Below are 19,696 nucleotides of genomic sequence, written 5' to 3'. Positions count from 1 at the left end.
AGTTACTAGTGTGTATCTCACTTTTATCAGTTTAAGTACTGTTTAATAGGTTTCTTTCAACAGATGACCTTGCTCTTTTGTCTCTTCTTCCCACTTTTGTGCGACAAAATTCAAACCTAATTGTATTTGTAATATATGTTTATTGAGAATAAACTAATGCAGTTTAAATGTAGTTCTTACTCTAAATGAGAGAAACACTTTCATGTCAACTATGGTGGATTTGATTTCTGCATTCTCCATACAAGCAGGTCATAAATCAAATTTGACTTCAAAGCGAAACCTCCTGCAGTTAACTACTGGAAATTAGGCCACATTGTTAAAAAAAAACAAGGATTGCAAATAGGTTGTGACAATCATTAATCTGACTGAAGGCCACTTGTGAAGGATATTAAAGTGAAATAGTTGCTTCACATGTTTGGTCAATTTCTGTTTCTTTTAGATGTTTTCCCACAAGCATCCAGGGATATTTTGGCCAAGTGGAGCCTGAGACACCAGCTTCAAAAAACGTGTGCCTATTGCCAGCAATTGACACAAGGGCTTATTTCTAACAAGAGGATAAGCAGATTGTCAACAGGGCAAGTATCTGGCTCAGCAATATGGGGCCTAAACATGTCACAGTGAAATCCTGGGCACAACAGCAGAGACAAACATAGAATATAGAATGTAGATTCAATTTAATCTATGTTGGGAGATTGCTCTATCTTAGACAATAGGCTACTCTGGCATTGAACATATTTTGGCAGATAATTAGGAAGGATAATTGGAAAAAAATATAATGGAGATCCCACTGGGATTTATTTTTCAGAACTCATTTTGTAATTATTTGTCAATGCTGGGGAATTAAGATTTAAAGAAGAATTGACAACTCAAAATGCTTGAGATGGTTATTATGCTGTCTGTGTAAATTTTATTAGTGCTCCTTCCAGTGGAGGATGAACAAAAAAAGCAGGCATTCAGACACACAGCTGACATTCCAACATATTCTCCACAGGACTTTAAGAATCCAGAGTCTTTTTTCAATATTTAAACAGGCAAGTAGGACTTAAATTGAAAACCAAAAAAAAATCTAATTGGAATATTTTGAGCTTTAGAATGCACACTTCAAATTAACTCATCTAGAAATTTAGATCATTTGGGACTTAGCAGTCTTTGGGTAGATAAGATCATTATTGTTTTGTTGAAACAAAGTTTTTTTTCCCATTCCTTAATGATAGGTTGCCTCAGGTTTAATCCCTTATTTAAACAATGGCTCAAAAGGAGCTCTTTTAAATCATAAGTAATGTGTATTTCTCGTTTACTTTTAATATGCCATTGCCGTTCACCTCCAAATCAGCAAGTACATATTTTATTAGCCCTTTCAATGGTTTACTTTAATTAGTGCTCTGGGAGGCTTCTGCTTATTTAAACAAACAAGAATTTAGATGCAGTAAGATTCAAGTTTGGTTGGTCATGATACTGATGGAACCAGCAGCATTAAATGATGAACATCTGGCATAAGAAAATACATAATTACAGTTAGCGTCTCCGGAGTATTTATACTTCAGTTATTGGCTCTTGGGTCCACTGGAGTAGGGATGAAATATCTAAATTCAACAGGGATTGTTCAAATTACATAAAATGGCATATCTGGTGCAGTTACTTCAGAGTCTCACAAATATATAGTTAGGATTCCTGCTTCGCCTTTTGATCCAACCCATATGCAGTTATGCTCTGTTAGCTTAACAATGCAAAGAATAGCAAGATGCGCAGGTGGAAGCAGTCATAAGTTACAGCAGTAAATTTAATAGGGTGGAAACATTATAAATTGTACATTCATCCAACTTGTTAAAACAAAACAGATTAAATACCATAAAGAGATTATTGTCAACTACCCACCATTTACTCAAACCCATATTAAAAGAAAGCCAAAATAAACATAGTGATGAGTCTCAGAACTAATGAAAGATCTTGATCTTCTTTAATTCAACTGCTGATGTGTATTTCTTGCAAATTTATTTTATAATTTCAGCAAACGAGATTTTACTTTAACCTAAAACTCTCAGTTTAGTTTCATGGAGTGACACAATATTTGTGATCTTTTCCTTTGATGTTTAAATCATGTCTAAAGCGATCCTTCATGGTTTTGAATCGAGTGTTATGGTGATGACAAAGAGAAGGGAGTACCCAGAATTCTTGTTACCCACCCTAAATATTGCACTTTGATCACGTGTCACTCATGCCATTTCTGTTCAATAATCCCATTGGAAAACATAAAAAAAATATTCTTATCCTTTAACCTCAACATGACTCGAAAAATATTGGTACTGTCCAAACAGGCATATTCTAGCAGAGTTTTAACACCAAGGAGTGACTGGAAGGATTGCAAATAAGAAGAGATTGGGTTCTTTTTATTGCACTGATTTAACACTGGATCATAAACACAAACCACAGACATTAAGTACAGAGGCTGGAATCCTTTAACAAAATAAAGGTGAAAACTCCAAATGGATCCTGCTGACCAATTGGCCCATTTTATTATTGCATAGGAACCCATCTTTCACATATGTGCTGTCCAATGTGGACTTCAGGGTTTACTGATCAACATTGGGAGTCAAGATCAACATCCAATCTCAGAAGTTCTAGAAAGGGTGTGGGAAAAATGGGGGGAGGGGGGGAGGGCACGGGAGAATGGGGTGGAATTGGTCAGAATAATCTGGCTACATTTTTCTTAGACTGATTAAAATGTATTCTTCCTCATTTCAGTGTACAGTGAACAGCAAAGGCTTCAAAATGGCGCTTATTTGTTTGAAACCCATATTTCACCACCGTGAGATGATGATGGCACGGCCAGACATGGAACCTCCCTGTTGATGCAATCATGAAGAAGGATCATCAGCGGCTACACTTGGTGAGGTGTTTGAGGAGATTCAGTATGTCACCGAAGACCCTTGAAAACTTCTACAGATGTTCCACGGAGAGCACTCTGGCTGGCTGCATTACCGTCTGGTACAGAGGTGCCAACACTCGGTACAAGAAAAAAACTCAAGAGGGTTGTTTACTTGGCCAGTGACATCACAGGCCTCAGACTTCACTCCATTGAGGACATTTACAAGAGACGGTGACTTAAGAAAACAGCTCTATCCTCAAGGACTTCCATCACCCAGGCCATGCCCTCTTCACTCTTCTACCATCAGATAAAAGGAACAGGAATTTAAAGATGAGCACTCAACAGCACAAGGGCAGCTTCTTTCCCACTGTCAACAGGTTCCTGAATAATCAATGAACCAAAGACACTTCTCATGCACTATTTTTTATTTATTGCTATTAAGCAGTTTTGTCAGAATCAGGATCAGAATTTATTGTCATGAACGAGTCATGAAATTCAGTGTTCTGTAGCAGCATTGTAGTGCAAACATTCATATACACCACCTTACAACAATAAATAACAAAAAAGACTGCACAAAAAGTAAGGCAGTGCCTTTGGTTCATTGATTATTCAGGAATCTGATGGCAGCGGGGAAGAAGCTGTCCTTGTGCCGCTGAGTGCTCATCTTTAGGTTCCTGTGCCTTTTCCCTGATGGTAGCAGAGTGAAAAGGGCATGGCCCTGGGAGCTGCTGCTCTTTGAGGATAGAAGCTGCTTTTTTTAGACGCTTCATGTGGATGTCCTCAATGGAGTGAAGTCTGGTGCCTGTGATGTCGCAGGCCAAGTTAGCAACCCTCTTGTCCTGAGGGTTGGCACCTCCCTACCAGACAGTGATACAACCAGCCACAATGCTCTCCATCTGTAGACATTTATGAGAGTCTTTGAAGACATACCAAACTGCCTCAGACACCTCACAATGTATAGCCACTGGCGAGCCTTCTTTGTGATCGCATCAATGTGGAGGCTCCAGTACAGATCCTTGGAGATGTTGACACCCAGGAATTTGAAGTTCTTGACCCTCTCCACTATTGAGCCCTCAATGAGGACTGGGCTGTGTTCCTCTAACTTCCTCCTGAAGTCCACAATCTACTCCTTGCTTTTGCTGATGTTGAGCACCACTCAATGAGCTGATCTATCTCCCTGCTGAACGCTTCCTCATCGCTGTTTGTGATTTTGCCGATAACTATGGTGTCATCAGCAAACTTGTAGATAGCATTGGAATTGTGCCTGGTTACACAGTCATGGGTGTATAATGAGTAGAGCAGTAGGCTAAACACGCAGCCTTGGGGTGCGCCTGTGTTGGTAATCAGTGAGGAGGAGACATTGTTTCCAATTCGTACTGACTGTGGTCTTCTGATGAGCAAGTCAAGGGTCCAGTTGCAGAGGGGGGATTCAGAGACCCAGAGTTTGAGCTTCTTGACCAGCACTGAGGGAATAATAGTATTGAAGGCTGAGCTGTAGTTGATGAAGAGCAGCCATATGTATGAATTGCAGTTTTCGAGATGATCCAGAGCTGAGTGGAGAACCAGTGATATTACGTCTTCTATCGAGCCATTGTGACGATAGGGGAATTGCAGTTGGTCCAGACCTTTGCTTAGGTACATGTTAATTCTGGCCATGACCAGCCTCTCAAAGCACTTCATCTGACTAGAAGCGAGTGCTACTGGGCAATAGTCATTGAGGTAGCTCACACTACTCTTCATGGGTACCAGGATGATTGATGCCTTTTTGAAGCAGGTGGGACCCTCTGACTGCAGCAATGAGAGTTTGAAAACGTCCGTCAACACTCCAGCTAGTTGGTTTGCCCAGATTTTCTGTACCCTTCCAGGTACACCATCAGGGCCTGACACCTTGTGAGGGTTCACCCTCTTGAATGATGTTCTGATGTCATCCTCAGAGACAGATATCATAGGGTCCTCAGCCTTTGCAGGGATTCCATTAGGCACTGTGCAGTGAACTGGGATTCACTGGGAGAGTGTTGTACTGATGACTGTCCCTGCCTCCCGGCTCCACCGCCGTTTACCCAGATATAACCCTTGTTTCCCACCTAAACCCAGACACCTTCTGAAGCCTACTAGTGAACCCTACCCATTGTTGAAAGCTAATCAAAGCGTTTGTTCTCCCTCCAGTCGTGTGGGAGCTTTTATCTATGCTACACCCTGTTTGGTTTTCCTTCTCAAATCGGGCATAGAAGGTGTTCAGCTCATCGGATAACGAAGCTTCACAGCCATCTATGTATGAATGTTTGCCCTGTGATGCTGCCGGAAAACAACAAATTTCGTGATTTGCTCATGGCATTAAATTCTGCCTCTGATTCTGAGCAGGGGATGGTGAGAAGGTCTGCCAGTTCTTGGGAAGAGCTGTGTTGTAATATGCAAATCTAAGTTCCATGATCTGCATAACACCCTGATTCCACTTTTGTACTGAGGCTTTAAAAGCCCTCAAAAATATTCTGGTCCACTGGTGATCTGGTCTGTTTTTCTCAACTCTCCTATCGGACCAAAAGAGTGAGCAATCGAGAGAAAGCTGGAGGGACTCAATAAGTCAGGCAGCATCCATGAATTGACAGGGTCAGTCAGTGTTCCATCTGGGGCTCTTTGTCGAGATGCAAGGATACTGCTGGATTTGCTGATTCCCTCAGCTTCTCTGTCTGCTGAAGATACAGCATCTCCATAAAGATGAAGCCTGGGCTTCAAAATTCTTAGACCTCAGGGTGGCAAGAACAAGCATTCAGTTTGGTTATTCTCCATATTGGCCAGAAAACCTTCAACAAAACTGAAGTGAAATCACAAAATATATTTTTTTTAATTCATTGAATGACACAGGCAAATCACTTTATAACTTGTAATGTTGATTACCTGCCATGTCTTAGAGCAATGGTTCCCAAGCAGTGAGGCTTGTGGGCCATAGAAGCTTCCCAACCCACTGAGGTCGGGGTGGATTTGAGGTCAAGTCTCAGTCCTCCTAGGTGACCTTGGGTGTAGTGGCGAGAAATCTGCCACTGCGGTCGGTCAGTGAGGTCACCCGCTGTCTCTCAATATAAGTTAATTGGTACTCAGCTCTGTCACAGTTTCTATTAGACCTCTACACAAGACAGATTCAGATTGATTCAGAAGTGTGCATTTTCTGTCTTCTTACTGCTTGTTATTCTTCACTTCAAACAAGACTCAAGAGGCTTCTGTTTATAAGGCAAGACACATGATATATTTCTCCTCTAAAATTGGATATAAATTACTTTTGGAAAAAAAATCAAAGGTTTACCCTGGACAAGATTGTGTAACGGTAGAAAATGTTACAAGTTTGCTTGGCTATTGCATGCAAATGAATAACCTTTAATGGTTAAGGAAACATCCTGACACTATAGAAAATAATTAAACATAAACTAACGGATCTTGTATTTATGTATGATAATTATTCGGAAGATGAATTCTTCATAAATTGCAATAAAATTAGTGTTTTGTTACATTACTTTTGTATTTATTATGATTTCTATATTAATTTCCTCCAGTTGTTACTTATTTTTTTTAGATAATGCCCTTTTTTAGATTTTAGAAAAAGCTACTTTGACTATCAACAGGAAATGTGGTGCAAGCATTTGATCTACGAGAGGAGTTGCAATTGTTCTTGAAACTACTAAATAAGTATGATCTGGAAACCTGCTTCGATGAAAAGCTATGGGTATTTTGCCTTGCCTACCTTGTGATATTTTTGATCAATTGAATTCCAGGCAAGGACACAACTGTCATCCCTTTGGTTGATGCTCTCAATGCATTTGTACAAAAGCTTTAAAACAGGAAACTCCAGGCTGAGGGAGGACACTTTGCCATGTTTGAAACTCTTTCAGCATTAGCTGCCAAAAGAATGGATGCTGATGTTGTAAAGGAAGTTGTCTCGCATCTCGGCTGTCTCCGAGAAAAATTCCTGCATTACTTCCCAGAAATCAGCTGAGAAGGACTGGCACTGCTGAGAAACCCCTTTCTGGTTAAAGCCAATGAAGTTCCTGATGATCTGCAAAATGAACTCATGGACCTTCAAAAACAATTCAGGATGCAGAAATGTGTTTGAAATTCCGTCTGCCTCTGAGTTTTGGCCAAAAGTGACAGATAGTTATCCCAACATTGTGAAGGAGTGTCTTCAAAATAGCCTGCCCTTCACGACCACTGTGAATCAGACTTTTCAATGCGGTTGCAGTTGAAGACAAAGGCACAAAACCACATTTAATTTGAGGCAGATCTCAGATGTGCATTAACTATAACAGAACCAAGGATGTGGAAACCGGTGAAGAAACTTCAACAATAGTGGTCTCGTTAAAATGGCTTGAGCTTTGAATTTTATTGGGAGTTGCAGTGTTTAGGAACATAGGAACATAGGAAGTAGGAACAGGAGTAGGCCAAAAATGGCCCATCGAGCCTGCTACGCCATTCAATACGATCATGGCTGATCTAATTTATGACCTAACTCCACCTACCTGCCTTCTCCCCATATCCCCTAATTCCTCAATCATGGAAAAATTTATCTAACCGAATTTTAAATATGTTTAATGAGGCAGCCTCAACCACTTCCCTGGTTAGAGAATTCTAAACATTCACTACTCTCTGGGAAAAACTATTTTTCTTCATCTCTGTCCTAAATCTACTCCCCCGAATCTTGAGACTGTGTCCTCTCATTTTAGTTTCCCCGGCCAGCTCAAAAAACCTTCCTACATCTATCCTATCCATACCCTTCATAATCCTATATGTTTCTATAAGATCTCCTCTCATTCTTCTGAACTCGAGCGAATACAATCCTAGACGATTTAATCTTTCATCATAAGTCAACCCCTTCATCCCAGGAATCAACCTAGTAAACCTCCTCTGGACCGTCTCCAAAGCCAGTATATCCTTCCTCAAATATGGAGACCAGAACTGGACATAGTACTCCAGGTGCGGTCTCTCCAGTACCTTATACAGTTGCAACATTAACTCCCTACTCCTGAATTCAATTCCTCTAGCGATGAAGGCCAACATTCCATTTGCCTTCTTAATAACCTGCTGCACCTGCAACTAACTTTTTGCGATTCATGCACAAGCACTCCCAAGTCCCTCTGCACAACAGCATGCTGTAGTTTTTCCACCCTTTTCCGTTCTTTAAAAATGTTTAAGTAAAATACTTTAAATTAGATAAAGATGTGTTTCTTACAGAGCTGTCTTTGACTTGAAAATATTGCTCAATCATTGCCACTTCTGGCAGGTTAGGTCGGAAGCCAGGTTGGCCTTAGACCAAAAAAGGCCTTACTCATGCCTGTAATGAAGTATTTGTACATTAAGCTTTATGTATAGCAGAGCAAATTTTGGCTTTAATTCAAGATAATTTTGAAATAGAGTCATAGAATTGTGGTGTCATACAGAACAGAACAGGCTCTGTGGCCAATCCCATCCATAGCAACTAAGTTCCATTTGCCTGCATTTGATCCATCTCCTTCTAAAGCCTTCCTAGCCATGAACCTGACTAAATGTCTTTTTGAATGTCAGAATTTTGTCTGTTTCTAGTTTCATCCAGCTGCTTGTTCCTGATACAGACCATCCTTTGAGTGAAAAAGTTGTCTCTCTTAAATTTTTCCCCTCTCACTTTAAATCTAAATCTAAAAACTGTCTATTGTGGAAAAAAAAATCTGTGAACATGGCCTTTCTAGTTTTATAAACCTCTATGAAGTCATCTCTCATCCACCTATGCTCTTTGAAATAAAGACCGAACCTAACTAGCCTCTCCCAATATTCCAAGTCCTCTCATCCCACCAAACCTCCTGGCGAATCCTTTCAAATTATTGATCTGTGCTTCCTAGAACTGGGTGACGCAGATCGGCACACAGTATTCTTGGGAGTAAAGTACAAAAGTCTGCAGACACTGTGATTGAAGTAAAAACACAATGCTGCAGAAACTCAGCAGTGTTCTTTATGATATACAGAACCAACATTTCAGACTCGAACCCGTCATCACACCTTAAAGAAGGGCTCAAGCCTGGTTTTGTATCTTTAGCTTTGCTACATAAAGCACACTGTTTAATCGGTTGAGTTTCTCCAGCATTGTGTTTCTGGTGATTCAATCACGACACTGGCCGCACTCCCACCAGCCCACTGCAGGGGGGCAACCACAGTATCTGCAAGTAGGCAACCAGGGAGGCTGGGCCCATCTGGCTGGCTGTTAATCACTGGCCTGTATATAAACTCGAGCAGGCCCCTGCTAAGGTCAATCGGACATGCGGAGCCAGCAAAGATATTAAAACTGGTGTGTACAGAGTTTGAGCTGATTACAGCCTGTAGTACAATCTTCTTGTGTTTTATGTTTGCTTGCTGCGCCACAGCATATCACAGTGTGTTTACAGTATACTCAGTATGATCTCATCAATGTACAGATGAACCATGAGGGCCCAACTTTTGAACAGTGTATTTACTTTCACTGCCTGAAACATTTATTTGGGGAAGATCCCAATATTGCCAGGTGGAATAGAATGTGCATATTTAGTTGTTTGCTGCACAGTGTGAATGAAAAAACATGATTGACAAATCAGAATAAACACCCCATGGTTCACCTGCCCTGGGGAATTTGAATAGTGATCCATGTATACATTGTGTTGCTAGTCATCCAGTCTCTTCCCCAGCAATTAGATTCTACATACCAGTTTTAATCTTGGCACACCAGCCTTGATCTTTTCCCCATCATTATCTGTTCATCCTCTCCTTTTGCATAGATCAGGTAAAAGGGAAGTGGCAAGAACTACTTGTAGTGCGTCGAATGACGCAAAGACTTGTTGACTTAAACCAAGGCTTTTATTAGCCAAAGACTGGAGCGTAGTACATCGAGGTCGACCAGTCCAGACTGACCTGGGTCTGGTTAGGTGCAGCCCTTTATGACCTGCCAGTAGGTGTGGCTACGGCTCTCAGCCAATCACTACCACTATATGTAAATATATACAAATCTATACATTGGTGATAGTATCCTATACTATCACATTCACCCCTTCTTTAGGAATTGACCCCGGGGTGAGTAAAAGGGAAAGAAAGAGAAAAAGAAAGAAAAAATGGGGGGGGGGGGGGTTGTAGCATGCAGTGTTCACGCGCTGTAGTGGTCAGCTGATTGTCCGATGTGATCATCGTGGCGCCTGAATCGGTGTAGCTGGCAGAGTATTGTTGCTTGGGCCACTGGGTATGGGTGCAGTTTTGCCTAGTCCACAGTTGTCATTGGCCGTGGGCTGGTCCAATCTGGTGCCGTTGTCAATCGTGAGCTGCTGCTGGTCCCGCTGTCCCGGCATGTAACCTAAGGGAAGATTGGGGTTGGAACGTGACAATGTTAGTCCCGGTTTGGGCCAGATCCCTTATTGAGACCGTGTCCTCCCGCCTGTCTGGGTACTCGATATAGACATAGTGCGGGTTCGTGTGTAACTGCGTTACCCAGTCGGCTATGAGGTCGTTTTTCGAGTAGCAGACATAGCGTCTCAGCAGGACAGGTTCAAGGACCGTCAGCCAAGCCGGTGTGGTCGTTCCCAATTCTGAATTCCGTGGGAACGAGAACATACGTTTGTGCAGGGTAGCGTTGGTGGCAGTGCATAACAGGGACCTGATGGAGTGTAGGGCGTTTGGAGGATGTCCTGCCAACGAGTCGTGGAGAAACCTTTGGACCAGAGGGATAGCGTGACCACTTTCCAGATGGTGGCATTCTCCCTTTCGACCTGCCCATAACTGCGCAGGTTGTAGCTAGTGGTCCTGCTCGAAGCAATACCGTACTCCAGAAGGTACTGCCTCGGCTCTGCACTCATAAACGAGGATCCCCTGGTCACTGTGGATGTAACTGGGGTGCCCAAAAATGTTGAAGATGCTGTACAGTGCATCTATAACTGAGGAGGCGGTCATGTCTGAGCAGGGGATAGCAAACGGGAGTGGGAGTACTCGTCGATCACCTTGAGAATGTAATTGTTACACTTCGTCGACGGTAGGGGCCCCTTCAAGTCCACACTGAGACGCTCGAAGAGCCAGGTGGCTTTAATTACGTGGGTCTTCTCAGGCCGGAAGAAGTTAGGCTTGCACTCAGCTCATACTGGACAGAATCAGGTCATGGAGTGTATCTCCTCGACCATAGAGGGCAGGTTGCGGGCCTTTACAAAGTGGGCGAACCTGGTGACCCCTGGATGACAGAGCTCCTCATGGAGTCTCTGCAGCCTGTCCAGTTGTACACTGGTGCACATCACATGGGAAAGGGCGTCGGGCGGGTCAATGAGTTTGCCAGGCCGGTACAGAATTTTGTAGTTGAAGGTAGAGATCTCGATTCTCCACCTGGTGATCTTGTCGGTTTTGATCTTACCCCGCTGGTTGCTGCTAAACATAAATGAGACAGTGCGTTGGTCGGTCAGCATTGTAAAGCACCTGCCAGCGAGGTAGTGTCTCCAATGATGTACGGTCTCTACAATGGCCTGGGCCTCCTTCTCAACAGACGAGTGTCGGCTTTCTGTGCCTTGGGGGTTCCTAGAAAAGAAGACGACAGCCCTACCGACCTGGTTTAAGGTGGCTGCCAGTGCAAAGTTGGATGCATCACTCTCCACCTGGAAGGGTATGGATTCGTTGACGGTGTGCAGAGTGGTTACGACGATGTCTGACTTGAAGCGGTTGAAGGCCTCTCTGGCTTCTGTTGACAGGGGGAAGGAAGTTGGGTTAATGAGTGGCCAAGCCTTGCCAGCATACTATGGGACCCATTGGGCGTAATAGGGAAAAAATCCCAGGCGGCTTTTGAGAGCCTTCTGGGTTTTGGGCGGTGGAAGGTCCATGAGAGGGTGCATGTGGTTGGGGTCTGGCTTTTCCACCCTGTTTTCCACCACACAACCTAGAATAGTGAGGTGAGTGGTCCGGAAGACATACTTCTTGAAATTGTAGGTCAGATTCAGCTGTTTCGCTGTTTGGAAGAATTTCTCAATGTTGGCTTTGTGGTCCTACGGGTAGTGGCCACAGATGGTGACATTGTCTAGATACAGGAATGTGGCTGTTAGGCTGTTCTGGTCTCCCATTCAGTCCATCTCTCGCTGAAAGACCGCGACACCATTTGTGACACCTAAGAGGACCCTGAGGAATTGATACAAATGCCCGTTTGCTTCGAAGGCCATGAAAGGGCAGTCTTCCGTGCAGATCGGGAGCTGGTGGTAGGCTGATCGGAGGTCGATGGTGGAAAACACATGATATTGGGTGATCTAATTCACCACATCTGTGATTTGCAGAAGAGGGTAAGCATTCAAGAGCATGAAGCGGTTGACCGTTTGGCTTAGTCAACCACCATCCGTAGCTTCTCCCCGTTCTTCACCACTACGACCTGTGTCCTCCGGGGACTTGCACTGGGCTTGATGATGCCCTCATCCAGCAGTCTGCGCAGCTCACTTTTAATAAATTTCCTGTCCCCGAAGCTGTACTGCTGGCTTTTAGTGGTCATCGGTTTCCAGCCAGGGGTGAAGTTGGAGAAGAGAGCTGGAGGAGCAACCCGGAGGGTGGAGAGGCTGCAAGTGGAGAGTCGGGGCATGGGGACTGGTGTGGGTTGTCACTGGCAGGACGTCTCCGGGATAGAGTGGTGGCAGACAGAGAGTGGAGAGTGGGGACCCCTGCAATGCAGTAACACTGATTTAAAATTACATTGGAAATCCAATCCCAACAACACAGGTGCACATAATTGAGATAAGACCAACAACTTAAATTTGATGCCCTGAACTTTCAAGGTCACCACACAATACCCCTTGACGCTCATGGAGTGGGCTCTTGTAGCCAGTGAGATCTTCTGGTCTATCGGGTGATCTGCCAGCACACATCGATGGACCAGGCCCAGGTGAATGAAACTCTCCATCGAACCTGAATCAAACAGACAGTATATTGGCTCTTCACCTTAATCATTTCCATGGCCTTAACTAGGGGGTGTGGCTGGTTCTAGCTTAATGTCACTGATGCAGCAACCGATACATGTAGTGGGGGGCTGCTGCCTGTATTGGTGACTGTAGAGGCTGGTGTGTTGACGTCACTTGTCGCTGGGTGGGCCGTCCGGTGGATCTTGCATCGCTGGAGTAGGGGCGGTGTGTTGTGGAGCCTTGGTGTGGTGCTTGCTACGCTCGCACGGTGACATCATAAGCGTGGGTGGGCCGTCGGCGGTGAGTTGCAGAGGCGGCAGTGTTTGACTGGAGTCAGCGGTGAGCTGTGGAGGCTGTGATACTCTCAGTGCAGGCAGATCGACAAGGTCTTCTGGTGCCGGGACCCGGTCGGAGTTGGCGGCAGCGGCAGGCTGTGGAGGTGGCGGTCGTTGCTGTGCAGGCAGTCCACGGGGCCTGTTGGCTTGAAAGTCCCGTTGGGCAGCGGGCCACGTTGGGGATCAGTGTCACAGCAGAGAGGGTGGAGCATTCATAGTGGTAAGGGTGGAGCGTTGCGAGGGTCAAGCATTACCACGTGATCGATTCCTCGCTCTCATTGGATGAGAGATCTGAGGATGAGTGATTTGAATTTGGAGAAGGTGGTTGGGCCTTGCATGAGGCACTGTGCTTAGCGGTGGCCATTTTGGACTGGCAGATGGTGGCGAAGTGGCCATTCTTTCCGCATTTCTTGCATCGGGCCTTCCTCGCAGGGCACAGGGATCAACTGTGCTTCTCTCTCCCACAGAAGTAGCACTTCGGGGCCGCATTGGGTAGTGTGGCAGCGGCAGTGAGGCCATTGACGGGGTGTGGGGAGGCTGGGTTAAATGAAGGCATTCTACTCACATCATAATGTGGGGCCCAGCCCTGTGTATAGATGTTAATGCTTAGGTCTGCAGCTTCCATCGTTTCAGTGATTTGAATGGTCTCTGTCAGGCTGTCTCCCCCATGCTCCAGCATTCGTTGCCTCACTTCATTGGAACAGACCCCTGCCACATAAGCATCCCGAATCAGGTCGTCGGTGATCCCGGCTGCCGACTTGTCGGTGCACGCACAAGCTCTACCCAGTATCTTCAGTGCCAAGAGGAAGGCTCTGCAATACTCACTGGGCTGCTGCCTTCTGGTTGCTAGCATGTGCCTGGCATAGACCTTGTTCACAGGCTGCTCGTAGAGTCCCCAAAGCACGTTCATGGCAAACATGTAGGAGGTCGCATCCTGGATGTTCTCATAGACCCTCGTTGTCACCATGGACATCAGGACTAGTAGTTTATCTGTGTCTTCCTCCATGATGGGGTCTGATTGCTGCAGGTATGCCTCGAAGCATCTCACAGAGTGCCTGAAATCACTCTGGGCAATAGCTGACTGCGGGTCGATGCTGAGGTGTTCTGGTCACAGCATTCACTCCATCCATTGAAATTTTTGCTAATAAAATTGTAGCACGTCAAATGACTCAAAGACTTGATGACTCAAACCAAGGCTTTTATTAGCAAAAGACTGGAGCGTAGTACATCGAGGTCAACCAATCCAGACTGACCTCAGTCTGATTAGGAGCAGCCCTTTATGACCTGCCAGTAGGCGTGGCTATGGCTCTCAGCCAATCACAACACTATATGTAAATATATACAAATATATACATTGGTGATAGTATCCTGTACTAACCCACTCCTGACAGTTGTCTTTCACTCTGAATAAGCAGATCTCAATTTTAAAGCTGTCCAACTGATTTTTGAAGTATATTTGAGGCAACCAAGACAGTACAAAATATGTGTTGTACGGCAACAATATTTGAATACTCTATCAAACTTGTGGAAAAAGGGGCATTGTGGAAAGTATACTGATCGGCAGCATCACAGTCTAGTTTGGGAATTCAACTGCCCAAGAATGCAGAAGGCTGGAAAAGGCAGCAAACATAGGCAAGTCCATCACAGGCTCTGACCTCCCATCCATTGAAGGCATCTACGTGAGGGGCTGCCTCAAGAATGCAGCCAACATCACAAAGGACCTCCATCATCCTGGTCACAACTGCTTCTCACTGCTACCCTTGGTTAAAAGGTACAGAAGCCTGAAGACTAGCACCACCGCGGTTCAAGAACAACTATCGGGCTCTCAAACATCCCATTCGACAGCTCCAATGGACTGGCTGCATGGTTGTAAATCCACTTCTGTTGTTGCATTTTGGGAACTGTGAATATTTATTATCTATCTATCTTTTGCATTTATTATCTCTGCAAGGTAATTGAATGTAGATTATTGTGGCCTTTTTTTAATGAAGTATCTGTTCAGCTGCGGCAAATAAGGATTTTGGTGCATATGTACATTGTACAATGTGCATGACAATAAACTCAATAATCATCATCATTATTTTGGTGGGAAAAGAAAGAAACTGGATACAATCTCCAACAGACTGCATGGGCATATTAGAAAAAAAAACTGGGTGAAGTACTCACACTCTATTTGGAAAGGACTGAGGTGTTGTTCAAGGGCAGTAATGTTTTTGAGCTAAAAGAGAATATTGAGAGTGTGCAGGCATTGAATAAGTGAGCCAGGGAATGTAATAAAGCCATATTATTATGGAAAAATGTACTGAAATGAATCACACTTTTGTTCCCTGGGTAGTTCCCAGAAAGCTACAGACATCTCATTTGAACGGATGGTTTGGATTTAGAAGAATGCTATAACCCACAGCTATTTGAAATGTAGGAGAGGTCTATCTTTGCCACATGCAACCAAAAATGGAGAAACTAAGTCATTATATCATTGCACTTAAAGGCCTCTTAAGCTTTACCATCTTTGAAGAGCTTTTAGATTGTGGATTCAGAGACAGATTTATGTGAGGCCCAAAATACCCTGTGTTTGATTTAACAGTTGTGGATAAAACTTAGTGCAAACCTTCAGAATCCAGGGTCCACATTTGAATGAAGTACAATTTGCAATAAAGATTAGAAAAATTATAAAACAAAGAAATAAACATGAGCATCATATCTAGTACAGCAGAAGTTATGCACAGGTGCTTATTGTACTTTCTATTAAGATCCTCTTATAAATACTGTAGAACACAGGTGCCATGGCTAGCACAACGTTGTTACTGTGCCAGCGACCGGGTTCTAATCCAGTGCTGTGTGTAAGGAGTTCTACTTGAGTGCGTGGGTTTCCTTTGGATGCTCTGGTTTCCTCCCACCCTTCAAAAATATCCAAGGATTGAGTGTAATTGGGCAGAATGGGCTCCTGGGCTGGATGTTACTGTACTGTATGTCTAAATTTAAATAAAAAAAAATGTTAAAAAAACAACTCTAGCAGAATCCACAGCCAACTCAAGGGTACATCATGTACTCTGCTCAAAGTATTTGCCATGGAGTGAATTGCTCTTTCTTTGACATGCATGTGGCAATAATATTAAGTTGGGTCTCCTCTAATAGATTAATTCAATGCACCTGCCAACACATTAGTATGTAGCATTCAGATCTGTCATTAAAGGGCTGGCAGGGCAGCAGAAAAACACATCCATGTTGGAATGGAGGAGGAGAATCTGAGAGTTCCATGATTTTTTTAAAATCTAAAAAATATTTATTGAGCATCAAAAACAACTTTGCTTGCATTATAAAGTTGGCCTCTACATTATTCCCTTTTTTTTACAGAAAAACCAACGCACACATATATAAATGTTCAAACATTCCCTCAGGTACAAACCCAGGTTCCCCACTCCCTGACTACCTTTGCTGGCAGTATTTTTGGTATATTCTCGATTGTACCAGTACAACCATCTCGCAATTAGACATTTGTTCTGTAAGCATTCGTCATTTAGCAAAATAGCACCTAAAAGGTTGTCATTTATGGAAAGAAATTCCAGCGGACCCTCTTAATTTATATATGATTTTCTCCAGTTTAATAAAGAAACTGACGTCCTTAATCCATAGAAGGACATTTATCAGACTTCTGGTCCAACAAGATTAGATGCTGGCTAATAATGATGCAAACGCTACCATCTCTTTCTGTAGAGAATTTAGGGAGTTGTTAGAGATTCCAAATATTGCAGTCAATGGGCAGGGTTGCAAATTAACTTTAAACATTTTGGATAATGTGATAAAGACTCCACTCCAGAACCCATGTATTTTGGCGCAATATGTGACTTGGGTGGCGGGGGAACCAATACATCTTTTGCATTTGTCCTCGATTTCAGGATAAATGGCCGCCAGTTTGGATTTAGAAAGGTAGACCCCGTGCAGCACTTTTAATTGAATAAGTCCCAACTGAGTGCAGGAGTTGGTGGATCAAATTCTATCAATATCTTCTTCCCACCGTTTCCCCTCAATTTCTGATTCTAGTTCTTGCTCCCATTCTGACTTCAATTTGGAAATTAATTGTCTTTTGATTGACAGAATAGAGCTATACATTTTTGAAATTGTTCATCTCACTCCTGAGTTAACTGATACTAGCTCTTCTCAGGGTTGTTCGGCAGATAACTGAGGGAAGTTTCAGAAAGACTTTGAAATAAAATGTTGAATCTGAAAGTAGCAAAGTAAATGTTTTGATGTATGAAAAGAAGTGAAGCTGCTAAACACTCCATCCGCATAAAAGCCTTGAAGATATTTAATACCTTTAGCTTGACATACATTAAAAAAAAGGATCGGTAACTGTTGATGAGAATAAGTGATTTTTATTTAAATTTAAATTTAGAGTTACAGCACAGTACCCATTTTGGCCCACGAGTCCGTGCCACCCAATTTACTCACAATTAACCTACACCCTAGTTCGGTTTGAATGGTGGGAGGAAACTAGAGCCCCTGGCAAAAACCCATGCAGTACGTACATACTCCTTGCAGATAGCGCAGGATTCGAACCCCTGTCGTGATCGCTGGTGCTGTACAGGTGTTGTGCTAACTGCTATGCCAACTGTGAAGCCCAAAGGGACCCTGAACTGATGCAGCTGTCCACTTAAAATGAGATCTAATTTGGTGCCAAACCTTTAACATATTGAGCGCCACTGAATTGTCGGTGTGGTTAGAACGTTTTATGGGCAATGAAGAATACATCATGGTGGCTAAAGATTTGCAAAACTACTCTTCCAGTTTACACCAGGAGATCAAACTCCTCTTGTAAATCAAGACGCTGCTTGTATAATTCTGGAGATGGATCACTTGTGTAGCATTGATCCATTTCACTGAGGCAGAGGTCAGTTCCTTGATCCATGCAATACATTCCTTATTAAATGAAGTTGAATATGAAATTATTTGACCCCTCAAATAGAACTTCAATAAGTTCCAAAGTAGGGAATAGAAGTTCGACTCATTTTGATTAGACAACGGAAATCACTAATAGAGTCTGATAAAAATTCACAACATTTTTTTATCTGCCAGAAAGAGAGAGTTAGATCTCCAACATGATGGGTTAATGGGATGATTGGGTAGTTGAAAGTCTGATAATAATAGTGAGTGATCAGAGATCACTATACTAGAATAATCCAAAGAAACTATGCATAGATTGAGAGAGCCATCCAAAAAGAGTATGTATTATGAACTTTGGAAAAAAAAAGACACGCACCTGTACCACTTCATTAAGTCCTGGAACCTCCTGTTCACCATCCAAGAAGTCCAAACCATGACTGAATCCTGCAGTGTCTGTGTGATAATATAGAAAGGAAAAGAAAGAAAAATAAATTTAAAAAACTAATAATCTACTGAAAAAACTACTAAAACTAAAAAAACCCTTAAAAACCCTCTCCCCCTAATCTAAACTAATCCCAATAACTAAAATCTAAAAATAAAATACACAATAACATAACTGTATATTAATTTGGATTTCTTCAGATGATGCTCAAGGATCCCAAAAAAAGCATTTTTCCAAAAACTATTACTCATTTAGAGAAAACTTCACTGGTTTGGAGAATTCAAAACAAAAAAAAATTATAATTTTAATCTCATTATTCTAGCATCTGTCTGACATTGTTGAATGTCACTCAGGCTTGGGCCACTTTCGTAGTCAGGTTGGGGAAAACTGAGATCTTCATCCTCTTTGGTTTTACCTCTCGGTGTTCTCTGACAAGGCGTAGGACATCCATGCACTTGGTGTAATAATGAAGTCTGGCCACTATGGCCTGAAGGTGCTCCCCGGTCTCGCTAATGGCCATAGGGTGCAGTGTGCCCAGTCTACCAGTGGCTCTTTATCCAGGCTGAACACCCCTTTTAATAAAACCAATACTGTGCTTGTACTCACATGGTTCCTTAGGAATATCCATTATTCTGATGTTATTGCGTTGACACCTCCTTTCAAATCTTCACATCTGTTTTTTTAGCTTTATCTTATTGGTGGCAAGAGTTTTAATTTTCATTTGCGTCGAGAAGATGTCATTGGGTCACCCAGAGAGTGAACGTTCTATCTCACCTATAGTATTTTTAATTTATTTCAGACTGGTGTCTATGGTCGCTCTTTCAGCTGTGATTGTTTTTTCGACTATGTAGCTTTGACTTGAGGGCAGCTAAATTCTCTCCAATATCTACCCTTATGTCCATTTTAATAGTCTCCACGATTTACATAGTGCTGTGAGTACTTCTAGCATTAATACCTCAATGTCATCTACATGGTTAAATGATGAACAGCCCTTGAGACAGGATCAGGCGAGGTCGAGCTTCAATCTGCGGGATAGGTCTCTGTGGCGACTGCATAGTGCCTCATTTCATTACTTAAAAATGTACACACATTCCTACAACATGTTGTTCGCTATAATTGAGTGGTAGAATGCTCTCTAGATTGCTGTTAAATTATATTTTGAGTACAGTTTGTGGGAGCCTTTCTTCAGGAGTTGGTAAGATTTGGGTGTTCATGAATAAAATTGAGGTGGAAGGATATTTGAAATCACATGATGAGGTAGGCTGTAGTCAGCATGGTTTCCTTC

The 19,696-nt window shown here is 42.9% G+C and overlaps 1 long non-coding RNA gene across 1 annotated transcript in view; it reads right to left on the bottom strand.

Moving 5' to 3' along the window:
• The window catches only part of LOC138756344 (uncharacterized), a 35,852-nt gene extending 26,106 nt beyond the window's left edge, over positions 1-9,746 (bottom strand). Inside the window, exon 1 of the long non-coding RNA XR_011353011.1 lies at positions 9,559-9,746. This is a non-coding gene — a long non-coding RNA (uncharacterized lncRNA). The remainder of the gene's footprint in view (positions 1-9,558) is intronic.
• Between the last annotated feature and the right edge of the window lie 9,950 nt (positions 9,747-19,696).

This window comes from Narcine bancroftii, chromosome 3 (assembly GCF_036971445.1).
Source record: "Narcine bancroftii isolate sNarBan1 chromosome 3, sNarBan1.hap1, whole genome shotgun sequence".
Lineage (NCBI taxonomy): Eukaryota > Metazoa > Chordata > Chondrichthyes > Torpediniformes > Narcinidae > Narcine > Narcine bancroftii.
The sequence above is the reverse complement of the archived record's forward strand: the minus strand, read 5'-3'. Positions and strand labels throughout refer to the sequence as shown.